The sequence below is a fragment of the Lissotriton helveticus genome, chromosome 6 (genome assembly GCF_964261635.1).
Source record: "Lissotriton helveticus chromosome 6, aLisHel1.1, whole genome shotgun sequence".
NCBI classification, from domain to species: Eukaryota; Metazoa; Chordata; class Amphibia; order Caudata; family Salamandridae; genus Lissotriton; species Lissotriton helveticus.
The window spans coordinates 310,800,894-310,822,089 of NC_136067.1; positions in this window are offsets into that span (position 1 = coordinate 310,800,894).

Here is a 21,196-nt window from a genome sequence, read left to right on the forward strand (position 1 = left end):
CTGAGCGCTCGGGGATGGTGGCTTTTGTAGGACAATACAGTGTTCCTCTCGGTGGGCTTCCTATGTAGTGATGTGTGAAGAGTACCCTCGGCATGTTGGATGTTGAGATCCAGAAATGCTATGGTGGATTTGTGTAGTGTAGCAGTGATGGTCAAATGTGTCTGAATGGATCACTGACATAATATCGACCTCAAAAATATCGAGATACCAAAATATCGACTCTAAAATATCGAGGGACAAAATATCGACTGCCTATCTTCAAACAGGTAAGTACTAAAATATCGACTCCAAAATATCGACTTACAAAAATATAGACTGTAAAAATATCGATTTTTTAAAATGTCTTAAAATTAAGTTAAAATAATATATATAAATATATTTAATATAAACTTAGAAATAATTATTAAATAAATGTAATATTAATAAATATTTAATATAAATTAAAAAATTATATCACCAAAAATAATACATATATATATATATATATATATATATATATATATATATATATATAAAACATATTATTAAATAAACATATTAATATAATATAATTTAATTTAATTTAATTTCATTAAATTAATTTAATTTAAATTTAATTTTACTTTTTTTTTAGACTGTACCCCTGTACCCCAAAAACACAAAACTGACCCTGAACCCTAAAAATACCCCTTTATCCAAAAACTAAAAACTGACCCTGAACCCTAAAAATACCCCTTTACCCAAAAACTAAAAACTGACCCTGAACCCTAAAAATACCCCTTTACCCAAAAACTAAAAACTGACCCTGAACACTAAAAATACCCCTTTACCCAAAAACTAAAAACTGACCCTGAACCCTAAAAATACCCCTTTACCCAAAAACTAAAAACTGACCCTGAACCCTAAAAATACCCCTTTACCCAAAAACTAAAAACTGACCCTGAACACTAAAAATACCCCTTTACCCAAAAACTAAAAACTGACCCTGAACCCTAAAAATACCCCTTTACCCAAAAACCCAAAACTGACCCTGAACCCTAAAAATACCCCTTTACCCAAAAACCCAAAACTGACCCTGAACCCTAAAAATACCCCTTTACCCAAAAACTAAAAACTGACCCTGAACCCTAAAAATACCTCTTTACCCAAAAACTAAAAACTGACCCTGAACCCTAAAAATACCCCTTTACCCAAAAACTAAAAACTGACCCTGAACACTAAAAATACCCCTTTACCCAAAAACTAAAAACTGACCCTGAATCCTAAAAATACCCCTTTACCCAAAAACCCAAAACTGACCCTGAACCCTAAAAATACCCCTTTACCCAAAAACCCCAAACTGACCCTGAACCCTAAAAATACCCCTTTACCCAAAAACCCAAAACTTAAATTTAATTTCCAAAACCAATTACTTTTATTTACGAAGTAAATTTTATTTAATGGTCAATTATTAATTAATTAACAAATTTAATTAATTAACATATTTAATTAGTTATTATTAAATTACTCCCCACTCTATCCCCCTATAAACTCACAACCCACTACAGAAAATAATTGACTAATTATTATTTATTTATTCTTTAAATATTTATAATTACCAATTATATTTTAATTATTTACCAAATAATAATTAATTAACAATTATTATTAATTTACATATTTAATTAATACATTTAAATTACTTCCCACCCTATTCCCCTATAAACCCACAACCCGCTACAGAAAATATTTTACGAAAATGTAATTATTGATCAATTAATAAATTATTAATTACCAATTATATTTTAATTAATTAACAATTAATAAATAATTAACAATTACTATTATATAACAGATTTAATTAATTATATTTAAATTACTTCCCACCCTATTCCCCTATAAACCCACAACCCGCTACAGAAAATATTTTACGAAAATGTAATTATTGATCAATTAATCAATTATAATTAATCACCAATTATATTTTAATTAATTATCAATTAATAATTAATTAACAATTGCTATTATATTACAGATTTAATTAATTATATTTAAATTACTTCCCACCCTATTCCCCTATAAACCCACAACCCGCTACAGAAAATATTTTACGAAAATGTAATTATTGATCAATTAACATAATTATTATTAATTACCAATTATATTTTAATTAATTAACAATTAATAATTAATTAACAATTACTATTATATTACAGATTTAATTAATTATATTTAAATTACTTCCCACCCTATTCCCCTATAAACCCACAACCCGCTACAGAAAATATTTTACGAAAATGTAATTATTGATCAATTAATCAATTAATATTAATTACCAATTATATTTTAATTAATTAACAATTAATAATTAATTAACAATTACTATTATATTACAGATTTAATTAATTATATTTAAATTACTTCCCACCCTATTCCCCTATAAACCCACAACCCGCTACAGATTTATATTACACAATTATTACAAATTATAAAACAGTTACCTTATTTTCGATATTTTTGTTGTCTATATTCTATCTAGTCGATATTATGTCTAGTCTATATTTTTGATTCGATATTTTGTCTATTAATATCGATAGTAATCGATATTTTTGTAGTCTATATTATGTCTGGTCGATATTTTGTCTATTCTATATTTTTACCTCGATATTATGTCCAGTCGATATTTTTGTGGTCGATATTATGTCTGTTCACCGTCTGAATATGGTTGAGGTAGTGCACAAACTCATGGAAACTCTCTTCATTGTCACTCCAAATCAGGCAAATGTCGTCTATGTAGATATGCCAGCATTTTATGTGTGTCCACTGAGGGTTCAGGCTGCTGAGTGCATAGGTGTGTTCTACATGGTTCATTTATATATTCCACTCCACTCCAGGCGCACAGCGCCAGACACATATAGATGACATTTCACCTTATTCAATGATCGTGACTCTTACTCGCAAATTCTTCTTCATTAAATTTTATTTTTCCAAAGTTCTTTTCACACGTGTTATGCTCATATGTAAATAACTTCTCTCAACACGGATATGCTCCAGGCTTTTTTCCGTGTACGTTATACCAACATAAAACATCCTTAGTTGTAAGATTTTGCCCAATGCATTTCGGATTATTCAAAATCCTTCGTCAGGGGTCCGCTACAAAATACAAAACATTGCTATTAACATTTGATTTCAAGTCTCTAACATTAACTCTGTTACAATTGGCATTTTAATTAATCCATGCATCGTTTTAAATGGAACTTCTTTACAGCGCTTTCCCTCTAAACATAAAACGCAGTGCCCCAGTTGTTAAACCCGTTACAGTGAGTGTCAACCTGTTTACCCAATCATTAACCAAACTGCATCGAAATACTATCGTACCTGGTCAAGTGTGACTCTCCTCATAGCTTCCGCTAACAAATCCTTCTCGCAATGCGCCTCGTAGTGCTGCTAATAAAACACCTGCGTAATTGCCCCGCCTCTAAGATTTAACCTTTTCCAAACTATCACTCGCCCTATATGTAACCACTCATGCCTACGCTTCCCAGAATACCCTTCGACTAAAGATTCAAATGTCCCTCGTACTTATTATACATCTTTAGTAAGCTGCGGTGTCATTTATAACATTCCTAAGGTTTTGCAATTCTATGCCCCGCCCTCCCTGATGAAGTTAACTAATGCGCTTATGCAATGTTAATGAAGTTCATCATGCCAGATCTCAGTTCAACCATTACATGAACGTGTTATGCTCATATGTAAATAACACGTGTGAAAAGAACTTGTTGTAAACGCCAACGTGAACATGGGATGGATCACGTTTTCCATGGCGCACGCATTAAGTGAATAATTGGCAAAAAGAAGTAGCACCCATTGAAAGGATTAAACGGATGATTCTGAATGATAGACATCAATACACACGTAAAGTGCACATCCAAGGATTAATGAAACTTTGTGAATGGACATTTGGTTTTAAACAACTCACGGATTTCCCCGAACTGTTTGGAACATTTTTGTGAAACGGCATATACGTTCATGTAATGGTTGAACTGAGATCTGGCATGATGAACTTCATTAACATTGCATAAGCGCATTAGTTAACTTCATCAGGGAGGGCGGGGCATAGAATTGCAAAACCTTAGGAATGTTATAAATGACACCGCAGCTTACTAAAGATGTATAATAAGTACGAGGGACATTTGAATCTTTAGTCGAAGGGTATTCTGGGAAGCGTAGGCATGAGTGGTTACATATAGGGCGAGTGATAGTTTGGAAAAGGTTAAATCTTAGAGGCGGGGCAATTACGCAGGTGTTTTATTAGCAGCACTACGAGGCGCATTGCGAGAAGGATTTGTTAGCGGAAGCTATGAGGAGAGTCACACTTGACCAGGTACGATAGTATTTCGATGCAGTTTGGTTAATGATTGGGTAAACAGGTTGACACTCACTGTAACGGGTTTAACAACTGGGGCACTGCGTTTTATGTTTAGAGGGAAAGCGCTGTAAAGAAGTTCCATTTAAAACGATGCATGGATTAATTAAAATGCCAATTGTAACAGAGTTAATGTTAGAGACTTGAAATCAAATGTTAATAGCAATGTTTTGTATTTTGTAGCGGACCCCTGACGAAGGATTTTGAATAATCCGAAATGCATTGGGCAAAATCTTACAACTAAGGATGTTTTATGTTGGTATTACGTACACGGAAAAAAGCCTGGAGCATATCCGTGTTGAGAGAAGTTATTTACATATGAGCATAACACGTGTGAAAAGAACTTTGGAAAAATAAAATTTAATGAAGAAGAATTTGCGAGTAAGAGTCACGATCATTGAATAAGGTGAAATGTCATCTATATGTGTCTGGCGCTGTGCGCCTGGAGTGGAGTGGAGTTCCACTCCACCATCAACTGTTGTAAACGCCAACGTGAACATGGGATGGATCACGTTTTCCATGGCGCACGCATTAAGTGAATAATTGGCAAAAAGAAGTATATGAAACTAAAAGAGGTGTGCACGACAAACTTCAGTCTTTGATATCATTTATATATTCGCCAGGTTTGGAGCGAAAACTGCTCCCATGCTGGTACCGGAGCACTGCTGATAGTAATTACCTCCTGATACAAAGTAATTGGCTTGCAAGGCCACCCCTAGCAGTGAGATTATGAATGAAGTTGGGCACAGAATGGCTGGGGTCTAGTATCTAGCACTTGTTCTATAATTTGGATACTCTTGTTCTCATGGATGTTGGTGTATAGGGATGATATGTCTAATGTGGCTAGACAATCAGTAGTAAGATTATATGGGACCCCATCTACCAGGTTAATCATGTGCATTGTATCACGGACATAGCTATCTTGGAGGGGGACAAAATCTTTGATGAAGAAATTGATGTATCTCCCGATGGGTTCCAAGATGGAGCCACAGCCGGATAAGATGGGTCTACCTGGTGGGGTTGTGATGTTTTTATGCACTTTAGGAAGAGTGTACAGAACTGGGGTTCTGGGGTTATCAGCATTAAGAAATTCAAATTCTTTCTTGGTCAGGAAACCATGCTCAAGGCCCTCCGTAGTGATGTGCATTATTCCATTACGGATTTCAGATAGTGGGTTGTAGTTTAACCTTTTGTAATGCCTTTCTTCAGAGATTTGTTTAGATATTTCAGCGTCATAGTCTACTCGTTCCTGAAAGACAATGCCACCCCCTTTGTCTGCTGGTTTGAGTATTATTGATGTGTCATGTTTAAGGGCATTCAGTGCTTGTCGTTCTTCTAGTGTGATGTTGTAGGGTGTGAATTGTTTAGTGTTTTTGAGAGCGTCTACATTACATAAAATAATGTTCTCAAATGTGAGCAGCTCAGGGGGCATCATCCCATTGGTAGGGTAGAAAGTGGAAGGTGGTCTGAGCCCTGTGACAGACTCATGTGTGACATATTCTTTGTCTTTGAAAAACAGTCTGAGGCGAATTTTCCTAAAGAATTGAAAAAGTTCAGCCTTAAGATTAAAAAAGTTGGTTCTCTCTGTGATGACGAAAGAGAGACCCTTGCTCAGTAATGATATCTCTGAGGAGGATAGTACATGTTTCGACAAGTTGAAGATGGGAATAATCACCATCGTCTCATTAGGAGTTCCTAGTATGGTTGAGGGCCCCATTGATAATGTTTGTTCCTGGTCTGTCGTTCGCCAGGGTATTAGTGCCAGATCCGCCTTTTGAGTCTCTCTCCCCTGTCTAAAAAAGGTTGTCCATGGTGATTGTCAGAGCGACTTGGGCCTCAGTCATGGCTTTTGCAACCTGTTCTTCCAAGACAGGGACAAGATTGGTAAGCATGTGCTTTAGGGTGTGGTGCTAATGTTTCCCAATCTGTATTGTCAGCAGTGGGCTGGCTAATAAAGGAGGAGTAGATTTTGGAGACCTTATCAGTGAAGAAAAGCTGTTAATTAGCTCACTATTGTCAATTCTACAGAGTTCTCTCACTATTTTGTATAGTTCTTTGGATGAATTATAGTTATCCTCTATTCGTTTTGCATAGTAGTTTTTTTGCGCTTTTTATGGCATTGTTGTAGCTTTACAGCTTGACTTTATAGATCTGTCTATCATCGCTATCTTTGGATAGTCTCCAATTATTTTGCAGAGATTTACATCTCCTTTTCAATAGTTCCAGTTCTACTGAATACCATTTCTCTGATTGTGCTTTCCTGCTAGATTTGCTTTCTAGTTGAGGGGCGCACTGATCCAGTGCGTTGGTAATCTCATTATGTAGGTGTTCCAACTCGGCCTGGGCAGAGAGTGTTCTGGCGATGCTTGGGTCACATGGAGAGAAGTGTGAGGCGAACAAATCAGGGGTGGTAAGATTCCATGAGCTTTTTACCATTGCTGGTGGTGTGGTAATGTGGGTTGGCTTGATTGGTAGGATGAAAGAGAAGGAAATTAAAGAGTGGTCAGGCCAAGGCAGAGGTGTAACTTCTGAAATGTTCATAGTCTCTATGTTGGAGAACAAAAGGTCTAATGTATGTTTGTCTATGTGGGTTGGCCCTTTGATCCATTGTTTTAACTGCAGTATCTGCATATCATTTTTCAAGTATTTGACCCCAGTTTGGTGCTGAAATCTGACGTGTAACCAGGGTATTGTAGATGACTGCTCCACCGAGTAGTTTGTGTTCACCATTGGACACTGAAAATGCTAAGATCTCATGTTCACCTATTTGGACCACTGTCTCGGGAACGCAAGTAAAGCTGTCTTTGAATAGGTTGGCTATGCCCCCTCCCTTCCATCCCTTTCTATCCTGTTTTATTTGCTTATATCCAGCCGGTAGGGCAGTGGCCTTGTCGGGGTAGTTATTATCATCTAGCCAAGTTTCAGTAATGAATTCTAGGTCAGGTTTTGTGTATGCTAAGCTATCCCAAATCTCAAGGCAAATGTTTAGGCATTGACCTGGAGGTAAAATAAATACAAGTCATTTGAGGCTATCTAAACGGATAGCTTTCCTAGTGTATTTTTTGGATGTTGCTTGGCAGCCCCATTTACAGTGGAGGCATGAGAATGGACCCTCCGTATCCCCAGGAGAAGTTTTCACACAAGCTTCTTTGTAATCTTGCTGTGGTATTTCCAGTTTCAAAAGCATCTCTCTGGAGTAATTGTGATGCCTACTAAGGTTTTGTGGTACAGTGACAGGGTTCCTGGCTCCTGGTCCCGTTGGGGCGTGGACGTGCGTGGACAGGCCCCATTTTTGTAGTCTCCTATGTTGAACAGCTAGACGGTTGCCCCTGCTCCAGGGCTACTTCCGGTAACTTCCGGTTTGCACTGAGGCTTGACTGCGGTTTCGCTCCTTCCGCCCTCCTACTCGGAGCAAATGCGGGTAAGTTTCAAGTTCAGATTCAGTGCAATCGCAGTTTAAAATTCAATGACAATGCAATGGCAGTTTAAAATTCATGACACTGGAACAGCAGTTTAAAATTCCACCTGTTAAAAAATACTAAATTGTGCAAAGTGGGGAAACCAAATGCGAGCCTAATGCTCTGTAAAAAATCTGGGCCCAGTTAAAATGTCATCAGTTTGTTAGTGCAAAGGAATAAGCAATCCTTACAGGTTCCGTGCCGCGCCCCCATTTTTGTGGTCTCCTATGTTGAACAGCTAGACTGTTGCCTGTCCTCCAGGGCTACTTCTGGTAACTTCTGGTTTGCCCTGAGGCTTGACTGAGGTTTGGCACCCTCCGGCCCTCCCACATGGACCAAATGCTGTTAAGTTTCAAGTTCAGATTCATTGCAACGGCAGTTACTAATTCAATGACAATGCAATGGCAATTTAAAATTCTAACAGTTCAGAAATACTAAATTGTGCAAATGTAGTGCCTGGAGTAAATTGCCAGAGGGGTGATGAGTTCGGAAATGGCGTTGCAAAAGCCAGGGCAGTGGTCTTTATGCTGAGGTTTCCTCTGACAGTTGTGTTTGCGTCGATCCGGGTTTTGAAGTTGAGGTAGTCCATGATTGATGAAATATCTTCTTCGGTGGTGGTGCATTGGAGGGTCTCCTTGTGGATGATAATGATGTTATGTTATGTTATACGGTTTTATATAGCACAAAGCTGCCCCAGGAAAGGGGTGTCCCGGTGCTGACAGCAGACGACTGCGCGGCCTCTCAAAGGGAGGAGGCCTGCAACGGAGGGAAGAGGTATGTTTTAATTGCCTTATGAAATGCCACATAATTCTTCAAGTTGCGTATGGGGATATGAAGCGCGTTCCAAAGTTTGGCTGCCAAAGTACGGAAGGAGCGCCCCTGGTGCGTACCCTCCTCAACCTAGGGATAGCTGCCAGATTCTGTCCTGTTGACCGAAGTTGACAGTAAGGGGTGTATGGTTCAAGTAGGTTGACCAGAATAGCTGGGGAAGTAGAGTTCATGTTTTTAAAGGAGATTCAAAGGGATTTAAACTCTATACCTTTGGCCACAGGCAGCCAATGAAGCCTATGAATAGCACTAAAATTAACAAGAAGGGGAGAAAGGGTTCACAGGTGGATTCGTACCCCCTGGTCAATAGTTATTAAACAAAAGGAATCCACTTAAGGAAGGGTTTCCCTACTATGGTGGGGAACACCCTGTGTTGTAAAATACCCCTCACACACCAAAAGGACCCTTGGTGTCATGCTTCATCATCGGGGTCTTCGCACCCCTCTACGGGATGTGGCGTGCTGCAACCAGCGACTGCGCGGGAGCACTAATAGGACTATGCGTGGTGTATGTGAAGGAATATTATGTGCGTGAGTGGTGAGGTTTAAACGGCGAGTGAAGTTTAAAAAGGGGCCTGGGTCGTGGGGTAAAACATTTTTTAATCTGCCCCCGGGCTGGCACCATTAAAAACGTGCAGTAAACAGAGGTATAATGTGCAGGACTATGTGCACTACCTCCCTTGTGTGTGTGTCGACATGTTTCGAAGACTGAGCTCCTTCTTCAGGACAGGGTACACAAATCTCCACCTTACTCACGTATCTTTACTTAAAACATGAAGTTATTTACAAAAGTGAAAATTAGTGCAGGACATGATATGTACCTACAGGCTGATGTAGAAGTCGCTGATTTCGACTGTTATGAATCACTTCAAATGCCTCATGAGCCTCTGGATCGTAGGGGAATGTGTGCAGATTCGCTACGAAGGTCTAGGAGACAATGCTGCCTGACTGCCCCATACGCGGCTCCGCTGAGAGTGCTCTCACATACACCACGCATAGTCCTATTAGTGCTCCCGCGCAGTCGCTGGTCGCAGCACGCCGCATCCCGTAGAGGGGTGCGAAGACCCCGATGATGAAGCAGGACATCAAGGGTCCTTTTGGTGTGTGAGGGGTATTTTACAACACAGGCTGTTCCCCAGTTAAGTCGTCTGACAGTGGGACTACCAAGTAAGTATCATCCTCATACGATGCTTCTTCCATGTTTGTTGGTGAGGTCTCTGTGTATCATCTTGTAGCCATGGGGAGTTGCATTCACGATGTTGGGGTTGAGGATGTGTAAGTCAGGTCTCATGATCAACATCATGTCCGTGGGCCTGGAGCTTTGCGGTGGTGTAGCGGCTGATGGCAGGAGATCCAGGTTTCCAGGTGCTAAGCGTGGTCCAGGTGTAGACAGGTGCAGATGGGGTTGCCTAAGGCACACCTGCGATGCACCTGCTGCAGGCAGCTGTGTAGGGGAGACAGCCATGACAACGCGGGCTTTACACCGCGCTGCCATTACGATGCTGCCATCACAACGCAAGTGCGCTGAAGGGCGCTCTTGGTAAAGGAATAGTTTTATTTTCTATTCCAACACCTTCCCTACTGTTACGCGGGATGGAGTTGGAATAGAAAATTAAACTATTCCACAATCCAGCGCCTACAGCGCAAGTCGTTGTAACGACTTGCGTTGTAATGGATGCGTCGTAATGGCAGCGCGAGGTAAAGCCCGCGTTGTCATGACATTCATCCGCTGTGTCGTGGCCTGCAAAAGTAATCTTGGGAGGTGGGCGGGGTTGTTACAAGGTAGCATTCTCAGAGCAGGAACACATCGGGAAAGGACGTGGATGAGCGCGCTGAGGGGACCAGAGGAGAACAAAAGTGGCCTAACTAAACAAAATAAACAGAAATAACAAAATAAATGAAAACTTAACACCAAAAACTGACTGCAACAGTCTTATATTATTATTATTATTATTATTAATATTAAGCTGTTTTATAGCGCGCTCAATTACTCCGGAGTATCCTGGCGCGGAAAAGAAAGAGGAACAGTAGCAGCAGAGCCCTAGACCAGACAAACGAACTAGACAGCTAATCTGAACAAATGGGTCTTCAGCGCTTTCTTAAAAGCAGTGAAGTCGTTGATGCTACGCAGAGCCGCAGGAAGAGCGTTCCATGCGCGCGCGGCCTTTACTGTCACAGAGTGGCCTCCCAGCCGGACACGCCGGAAGCGCGGGACCAGCAGCAGATGTTGTGCTGCTGAGCGTAAATCTCTGTTAGGGATGTACCGCGTGAAACGTTTCATCAGATAGGCAGGACCACGCCCATTGATGGCTTTATGGGCCAGAGTCAGAATTTTAAAGGTGATTCGATGCTGCACCGGCAGCCAATGCAGGCTCTCCAGATAACTTCTAACACTGATCTGCCTGGAGATATTCTCCAAGAGTCTGGCGGTGGCGTTTTGAATAATCTGGAGCCGCCCGATCAAATAGGCCGGTGAACCACTGAACAGGGCATTGGCGTAGTCCAGGCGCGAGAGAATTAAAGCTCTCGCGACTGACTCGCAGGCCGAGGCAGGCAGATACGGGAAAAACTTTCTTAGAGACTTCAAAGTCCCAAAGCAGCCACCAGTGAGCCTCTTGATGTGCCCCTCAAAACGAAGGTCTTCCCCAAACCAGACCCCAAGGTTTTTAGCCAAGGTGTTTGAGGCACATGGTGTAGGGAAGCCCTCCGGCCACAATAGGGATCGAAAATCAGGGGGGAACTGGCCGTAGAGCAGGATTTCAGTCTTGTCCTCATTGCACTTCAATTGAGCTGCCGCTAACCAATTGAAGACTGAGGACAAACAGTTCTGGATCTGCTCAGTGTCCAGCGCCTCTCCAGGCCAGGTAAACAACAACTGCGTGTCGTCCGCGTAGGCTATAACTTTAGCTCCCAGATGTTCCGCTAGTTCAATCAAAGGGGTCAGATATATATTAAAGAGCAAAGGGCTCAAAGTCGAGCCCTGGGGGACTCCTGTCACGAGTGGTCTAGCCGATGAAGAATAAGGGGGGAGCCAAACCTGTTGGGATCTAGCCGACAGAAATGAGCTCAGCCAATGTAATGCAAGATCACCAATGCCAATGTCGGCAAGCCTGGTCAGGAGGCGTTGGTGGGGAACCGTGTCAAACGCGGCAGAGAGGTCCAATAAGATTAGAGCCGCTCTGCCGCCACCATCCAAACACTCCCTGACCGCCTCCGATATTTCCACAAGAGCCGACTCCGTGCTGTAAGCAGCACGGAACCCGGACTGTGCCTCGTGAAGAGCTCCGGAGCTTTCCACAAACTTATAAAGCTGCTGAAAGGCCAGTTTCTCTCCAATTTTAGCCAGAGCGGGAAGCAGCGATATCGGACGATAGTTTGTCAGAACCGCCGGATCAGCTCCGGTCTTTTTAAGCAGGGGCAGAAGTTTAGCTTGTTTCCACTCAGAAGGCAGGCTGGCTGATTTAAAAGAGAGGCCGACTAAGTGTGACACCTCCTGTGCAACTACGTCGGCAACAGCCGCTAACACTCTTGCTGGACAAGGGTCCGATGGTGACCCGGATTTCAGAGATTTAATCACAGCAAGAGTGTCAGTAGTGGAAGGAGGGGCAAACTCCGTTTTACACAGGTTTTACACAGCTCTTATGGCACACCCACTCTCGGGCATCCACTGGCGCTACTCCGGAGATATCTATTGTCTCGTGGGTGCAACAATTATATGACTATGGTAAAAGCAAGCTGAGCACCTTCTTAAAGTTTGAGAATAATTTATCACAAAAGTGAACTCTATTTCAGAAATGTTGCAGTGAGAAAACAAAGGGATCCCGATAAAAGTCAACAAAGAGCTCAGAAGCCCTAGAGAGCAGTCCCCTCCAATGACTTCTGTGCGAAGTCCAGAGGTACACCCCTGTAGCACACTCTCTGTTACTGTGTTTGCGCAGGACTTTAACTTCAGGTTTAGACATTTGAAGTGGGATAAAACATAAAGGAGAGCTGGATTACTGTTGCAGCTGAAACTGCATATTGGCAATACAGAGACACACTGCTACAGTCCCATTGGAGACATGGTACCAAAACAGATGCCTTCCTTGTAGTTAAGGAATCCTTTATTAAGGAGGACTTCCTCGATGAGATCGAGCCCTCGTTAGCTAGACAGCTAGGCGACTGTACCTGCAAGTGTCCCTGTTTATAGACAACTAAACCCTATTTCTTGAATCGTTTTTTCGGACTGTCTTTTTCTTTCCATCGGTCGTTCTCTCCGTCTCCTTCTTCCCTCTCCACGTCTCTTTCTTTCATTGTTTAATTATCTCTGTCGTTCTGTTTGAGTTTCGTTATTATCCCATAGCGCATTCCCCCGCTCCGCTCCTGTAGCTTTAGAACTCCTGTTATTCCCTATCTCTTTTCTTTTCTCTCTCTCCCTCTCTTCTGCTTCTCTCTCGCACTGCCCTTCTGTATGGCTACCTCTTAATCTTCATTTAACTCGACCTGATGTATGTGTGCCTCTGCCCCCAGCCGTCTCACCTCCCTCTTATAAATAAATGAATGATGAAGGGTGAAAGGAACTTGCACTCGTATAGCACTGCTCTTGGAACTGAATCGTTTTTAGCTGCTTTATGGCTTGGAGAAGTATCAACATCTTCACCGTCTTTCACTGTGAGTCAATTGAGCTCCCTTTGGTGAAAAGTGCATACAATTGTCAACCACTACCCCAGACTTTTGCTGGTGGTAATTGCATTGGTGAAAATGCCCAAAAGTGATCGACAGCTGCAACAGTAATCCAGCTCTCCTTTATGTTTTATCCCACTTCAAATGTCTAAACCTGAAGTTAAAGTCCTGCGCAAACACAGTAACAGAGAGTGTGCTACAGGGGTGTACCTCTGGACTTCGCACAGAAGTCATTGGAGGGGACTGCTCTCTAGGGCTTCTGAGCTCTTTGTTGACTTTTATCGGGATCCCTTTGTTTTCTCACTGCAACATTTCTGAAATAGAGTTCACTTTTTTGATAAATTATTCTCAAACTTTAAGAAGGTGCTCAGCTTGCTTTTACCATAGTCATATAATTGTTGCACCCACGAGACAATAGATATCTCCGGAGTAGCACCAGTGGATGCCCAAGAGTGGGTGTGCCATAAGAGCTGTGTAAAACCGAGTTGCACCAGTGCAAGTCTGGTGAGTTCTCCATTAGAGTTGTGTAAATATGAAGTGCTCCAGACAGTGCACGGCTCTGTCAGTGGGCCATAGGGTCTGTGCAATCTAGAGATGCCCCAGTGTAAATCTCTGTGAGTGTGCCATACTATCCGTGCAAACTGGGGATGCTCCATAGTAAATCTCTGTGAGTCTGCCAGACGATCTGTGCAAACTGGGGATGCTCCATAGTAAATCTCTGTGAGTCTGCCATACGATCCGTGCAAACTGGGGATGCTCCATAGTAAATCTCTGTGAGTCTGCCATACGATCCGTGCAAACTGGGGATGCTCCATAGTAAATCTCTGTGAGTCTGCCATACATAGTGAATTGTGAGTCGGCCATATGATCTGTGCAATCTGGGGATGCTCCATAGTAAATTGTGAGTCGGCCATACGATCTGTGCAATCTGGGGATGCTCCATAGGAAATCTCTGTGAGTCTGCCATACATAGTAAATTGTGAGTCGGCCATATGATCTGTGCAATCTGGGGATGCTCCATAGTAAATTGTGAGTCTGCCACAGAGTCAGTGCAGTCTGGAGATGCCCCAGTGAAAATCTCTGTGAGTCTGTCACAGGGTCAGTGCAGTCTAGAGATGCCCCAGTGTAAATCTCTGTGAGTCTGCCATACGATCCGTGCAAATTGGGGATGCTCCAGACAAGTGTTTGTGCTATGAGATCTGTGTAAATCTGAGGCGCCACAGTGCAAGTCGTCAAGAGCATGCCATAATACCCGTGTGAATCAGAGTTTCACCAGTGCAAACCTTGGTGAGTTCTCCATGGAATGCGTGTACATTTGAGGTGCTCTGTTGCAAGTCTCTGCGAGTGTGCCATAACATCTGTGTCATTTCGAAAAGCTTCAGTTCAAGCCCCCTGGGTGTGCCACAGTGCTTAATTTGTAATAGAATAAGTGCCCGTGCCCAAAACTTTGCTCCGAACCCCGCGGCCGGTGCAATTAAATATCAGCGTACTGGATGCCAAGGATGCGTGGTCTTGAAACAGCCTCAGGCCTCTTTATTCTGCTGCCAGACACTAACTGTCCCTTTATCTCATCCTTACACACTCCTGCTTTCTCACTTTATGGTGGGTTTTTCGTCATTCTCTTCCTCTGCATTTCTGCTTTGTTAGTTTTTCAGTCTCTTGCTCTTTGGTGCCCACCGGCAACCACCGGCTCAAATTAAGCACTAGTATGCCATAAGATTTGTGTAAATCCGAAGTGTTGCGTTGCAAGTCTATGTGAGTGTGCCATAAGACTCGTGTACACCAGAGGTACTCCAGCACAAGCCCCTGTGAGTGTGGTGGGAAGTTTGGGAAATCTAAGATGCTCCAGAACAAGCTGATGTGAGTGTGCCATGACACCAGTGTACATCGAAGGGCCTACAGTGTAAGCCTCTGCGAGTGCACGTGTCATAAAACTCACGCATATGTTATCTTCTGCTAGCCAGGCATTGATATCAGTCAATGTTGTTTGTTTATAAGGTCGCTACACGCATGTTATCTGGGACATGGCCATTGGAATCATACTGGGGGTACTGGAAAACCTTAGGACCTCTCTTGCTAAGACGAATCATTGCTGATGAGACGCAGGCAAGCATGCGATTCATGCCGTCCTAGATACTTCTGATAACTGACGCTCTTGAAATGTTTTCTTGTAACTGATGTAATTTGTAACTGATGTAATTTTGTGGAACCTTATGTAAAGTGCTCTGATACCTCCGGGTCTAGCCAGCGCTATATAAAACTCAAAATAATAAAAATAAATAAAATCCTAGTTAGTAATTACAGAGCTTTCCCCAAGCAGAGTACTGTGGGGAACTTGCCACCTTGTGTAATTTGACAATGTTGTACACAGAGTGAACTGGGCAGGAGCAGTGATGGGAAAGAAGAGGTGACTGGGCAGGAAAGTTGACTGGGCAGGAGAGTTGACTGGACAGGAGAGTTGACTGGGCAGGAGAGGTGACTGGGCAGGAGAGGTGACTGGGCAGGAGAGGCGACTGGGCAGTAGAGGCGACTGGGCAGTAGAGGTGACTGGGCAGTAGAGGCGACTAGGCAGTAGAGGCGACTGGGCAGGAGAGGCGACTGGGTAGGAGCAGTGACAGGACAGGAGAGTCGACAGGAAAGGAGCGGTGAACGGGCAGGAGCAGTGAACGGGCAGGAGCAGTGAACGGGCAGGAGCAGTGAGCGGACAGGAGCAGTGAACGGGCAGGAGCAGTGACCGAGCAGGAGCAGTGAACAAGCAGGAGCAGTGAACGGGCAGGAGCAGTGACGGGGCAGGGGAAGTGACTGGGCAGGGGAAGTGACTGGGCAGGAGAAATGACAGGGAAGGAGTGGTGACAGGGTAGGAGAAGTGACCGGGCAGGAGAAAGTGACAGGGCAGGAGAAGTGACTTGCCTATTTATTTATATACTATTGCATGACATCTACTGATGTGTCTGCAAAGCATACCTGTTGCCCCAAATGTTTGTCCTGAATTTTGACCCCTTGTCCTGAACTCTTACACTCACCATCCAGTATTTGCACCCATGCCAGTTGGCCACCCTAGTCTGGAGTGCCCACAACCTCCTCCCCCTTACCTTCTATCTACAGGCACACAAACTAGTTTATTTTAACAAACTGACTACACTGAACTGAGTACCTGTGCGCCCTAAACTGGAAACACATTGAATAACACAAGAGACTTGGGATTAGACAGTGCCGCCAAATCTGGGACTAGTAGAAAGCCCATGAAGAGGCAGAATACATGGCTCCTATTCTAAAGAGCTGGGTGGTCATCTGCCTTGATAAAGCACCGTCTAGGTCACGCTGCTTCCAATCCACTTATGGCAAGCATGTCTCTGAACCAGCAAGAGGAGAGCTTAGCCTCTGGCACAACACAGGAACCTCTGCCTCAGTAAGGGTTCGGCTGGAGTTTCCCCGGCCTGGACCCAAACCCACCTCTGCACAATACAGCTTCTCTTAAACTCAAAGTCACAGGACTGCAGATGCCATGAATGCATTCTGTCTTTACTTCTGTTCTGTTCGGCATGGCCCTAAACATTTTTAAAAATTGGCTAGAAGTTAAAAAACATTATATTGCTTTAAAACATCTGGCAAAAGATTATGCATAGTTAAGCACAGGCAGGAACTGTACAGGAAGATCAAAAGGGTAAGTGGTCCTGTGTGAGGGTCCTTATGAATAACATTAATGTGCTTACCTCAGAGATCTACCCAGATACCTTCTTTTCTGTACCAAACATGCTCATGTGTGTCATTCAGGCAGGAACCCAATTCAAAGGATATTCAGGAAGAATCTGTATCTTACACTAGCAGTGATCCATGACGTTTATATCTAATAAGTATACATATCTGCAGTATTGCATTGAAAAAGGTAACTATGCCGGACTGGCCGTTCCAGGCATCAGGCGTTTCCCAGGGCTACTGGAAGGGTAGGGGCTAGTTTAGTTTCGGGCGACTGGTTTTGTACAAGTGCAGGAGTTTTAAAAACACATCAAAGTTCTTTGTATATTCTGCAGGTTTTGGTCAACAATACAAGTGCCAAGAGAACTTTGGTGATCAGTGTACCTGCTGGAGAGAGATGGGAGTGTGTTTTGTCTAGTGGCTGTTTTACTCATCTAAGGTAGCGCAGAGGGGTAATATGCCTGCTGCAAAGAACGTGTACCATGCATATCAAAGAGCAATATTTTATGTGCATAGTTCAGTGGGTACTGCTTTGTGTTCACTTCTTGAATGAAAGTACACTTGAATACATATGACCTGGCAGTTTGGGCTGGACTGTTCACATTGGGCGCAGGATCAAGACTGATTTGAATATGGCTGGGTCCAAACTGGAATGGCATGGTGAGAAAAAAAATGGATTTAGGTCCAGATCTCTGTACTGGGGTGAATGTATGACATTGTTCTGCATTCTGTCCATCAGTTGTTCTTTTTGCTTTTGTCACCCCAAGTGGTATGGGTATGCCCAGATGTGGGTCTCGTGCTCTCCATGCCACTGGAATCAAGCTATCCTGGCTGATGAGGGCTGAAAGCCCGAAACCAGTCCTAAGATGCTTGTTTCCAGTCCAGGGAGGACCTGGCCTGGCAGTTTGGGCTGGACTGCTCCCATTGAGCGCAGGATCAACACTGATTTGCATATGTTGCACGCTTTACATAAACCTGCTTTCTCTATGAGTGTTTGCTTTTTCCTGAATTAAACCTAAAATAAACATGTTTATCCATTGTTTGAATTAAATAACTTTATAAGCTGTAACTGGTCAGTGAAATGCTAAACGTACTAAAAATTGGAATGTTTTGCTATTTCTAGCCACACCCCTGACACCGCCCACTGATCCAATCTTCGGTTATTCCCGCCCCCTGATTCTCCACCCACAGTTCCCCTACTTTTTTTCCCCACTTCGACCACTGCTTTTACCTGTATGATATTTCCGGTCAGATAGTTACCTGGCATTCCACATTTCATTGTATTGTATTGCAATTGCATTTATAAAGTGCTTACTTCCCCTGAGGAGGCTTCGACGCGCATTGTCTAACTTATCTTCTTTGTGCTGTCTACAACCCACGGGGGACGTCTAGCATGAATGGATGTGCTAGCAGATTATAAATGTATTTAAAAATGTTTGCCAATTTTGCACTCTATGATTTATCTGTTTTATTGTAGGTTTTATTTATTTTTTGTGCTCTTATGGCTTAGTGCCAATTAAAAGTTCTCTGACTGACTGATACTTCTCATAGAAGGAAACGTGTACTTTGGCAGGAGATAAAGCTTTCAGGCCTGGCACACACCTGTATGCTTAGCTTAGCCGCCCCCCCTGTGGGGAAAGCACGATCAGGCTTTAACCCCTTGGATTCATGGCTGTGGGCTTCACTGTGTAACCTGACCAATCGGGAGGTCTCAGATATACAGGCAAGGGATACACAGGGCGGTATTTAAAGCTCAAACTGAACAGAGACGTTGTTGTTGCCAGGATTTACTGTAGTAGCAGTCATGCCGGCTAGGTGCAAGAAGACCATGGCTAAGCATGATATAGCCTACAATATGTGCTGAAAACACAAAGAGCTCAAGATCACCCTCCCAGGGATTCTTCTGGAAATATGTCTTTTCCAAATGAGGAAGTGCAGCAGGCTTTGGATGGGCAGTTCTGTCTTCTTTCATGCTCCGGGTAGTGCTAAATAACCCAAAGTAGACCCCAGACGTACAGAAGATCAAGATAACTTTGACACAAACCCCAGAAGGGGAAGTTAATAGGTGCTCCACTGATGGCTGAAGTACTGCAGCACCTAAGGGATGTGTTGTGGTTAGCAGTTCCAGAACAAGAAAAATAAGATGATTTCTTTAGTTCCTATCGTCCTTCATCTGCAGAAGTATTTCCTTTCCATAAAGTTATGAAGTCCATACTAGAAAGAAAATTAAAGGATGAAGAAAAATCCAGATTCCTGAAGTTCCTGACTGAATTATAAATTATGGTAGACAGTAAAAGTAAATTCAGTTTTGGCTATTATCTTTTACCCTCTCATCAGATGATGCTGCCCCTCACAATGCCTCAGACAAAAAGGTGCACCATTCATTATAGATATGGGATGGGCCTTACATCATACGCTGATGATACCCAGCTGGTGTTGGCGGTTCATAACAACGGAGAAAGGGTGGCAGCCAACTGTCAACAGGGCATGCTGGCCATCCGTGACTGGATGGCCAGCAATTGCCTGAAACTGAACGCCCAAAAAACGGGGGTTATCATCTTTGGCAAATTACTCCCTGCCTGGTCCAGTTGCTGGTGGCCCCCTTCACTAGGCTCCCCACCCAACCCAGTTCCCAAGGTCAGGAACATAGGCATTCTGTTCGATGACCGATTGACATTTGCACCCCGCGCAAATTGGACGGCATCGGCAGCATTTCATAAACTTCAACTGATTAAGAAGTTTCTTCCATTTCTCCCTGAAAACGCTGGGAAAATTCTGGTCAGCACACTAGTGATGTCATCCTTAGACTACTGCAATGGGCTATTTGCTAACGCTCAAAGCAGGGTGATCCAAAAATTGCAGACCGTTCAAAATGCGGCAGCCAGAATGCTGTTCAGAACACCCAGGTTCAAACCGATTTCCCACATAATCAAAAGATATCACTGGCTCTCAGTCAGGAATCGTATAAAATTCAAGACATTATGTATTGCCTATAAAGCCTCACGTAAAGTAGGCCCTCAGTTTCTTCTAAATCAGCTGACCTCCTACCGTCCAAATAGAGTGCTCCGTTCCACCACGGCACATCAGCTTACCGTACCACACACAAAAACTGTAGCCTGGGGTGACAGACGCTTTTTCATCACGGCAGCCAGACTCTGGAACTCTCTCCTTTTGGAGATAAGAGAGTGCCAGTCTTTGCTTCTTTTTAGGAAGAGGCTAAAGACTTGACTGTTTAATCAGTAATCCTGTTCATAGATTTTGCTTGCGGTCCACAGTGCCGAGACGCCCCAGGGCATTTGTGCGCTTTACAAATTTCAAAAATAAATTAAAATTAATAAATAGAGACTTTAATCTACAGCAAACTACATTTATAGCATCAAAGTATGCCATACAGGCACTATGAAAGTATTTTAATCCTTATATGAAGGGGCAAAAGAAGTGGAAGATTGTATGTTCATTTTAGCAATCATGGAGTTGATGGCAAGTTTCAGACAGACACCACTTTTCATAATCTTTGTGCTAAGGCAACATCTTCAGGGGCAATAATTTCAACTCGTAGGCATGTCTGGCCTACACCTTCGAAGTTGGACAATGTACAGAGAGCTAACATTTCACATGTGTCCTTTTAAGTCAAAAGCTTTTTCTAAAAATAAAAGAAGTCAGCTAAAAAAGAAAGATAATTCAACCTTTTTATAGGGATATCAAAGTCCTTTCTATTTCAGAGACAAGCAAACCTTCACCAATCAACATGGGAATCTCAAACAAGGGACCCTTTTGTGGAGGATGCTATGGTAGGGGGTGCTAACAACAAGTCCTGACTGCCTCTGTTTCTATGCTGCCACCCAAAAAATGACAATAGCAGTCTTGAGGGAGCAAGTAGAAGGACGAGTGATTAAGCTTTCTGTTGCATAGAGAAGCCACATTTAAGCGCAAGGAGCCATATGATTGTTTCGGTGAGAATGAAAATTGAATATTAGTCACTTTCCTCAGAACCACATTTTTGGATTACCCCAATGCCAAAAGATCCTCTGAAAACGACTACTTTACTAGAGGGGTGCAAATGTTAGTTGGGAAGAACACAATGAGACAGGTGTCTCCTTAGCAACAAGGACTGGGGGTCTATTCAATTCTGTTTATGGCTCAGAAGTCTTCAAGGGGAATAAGACAAG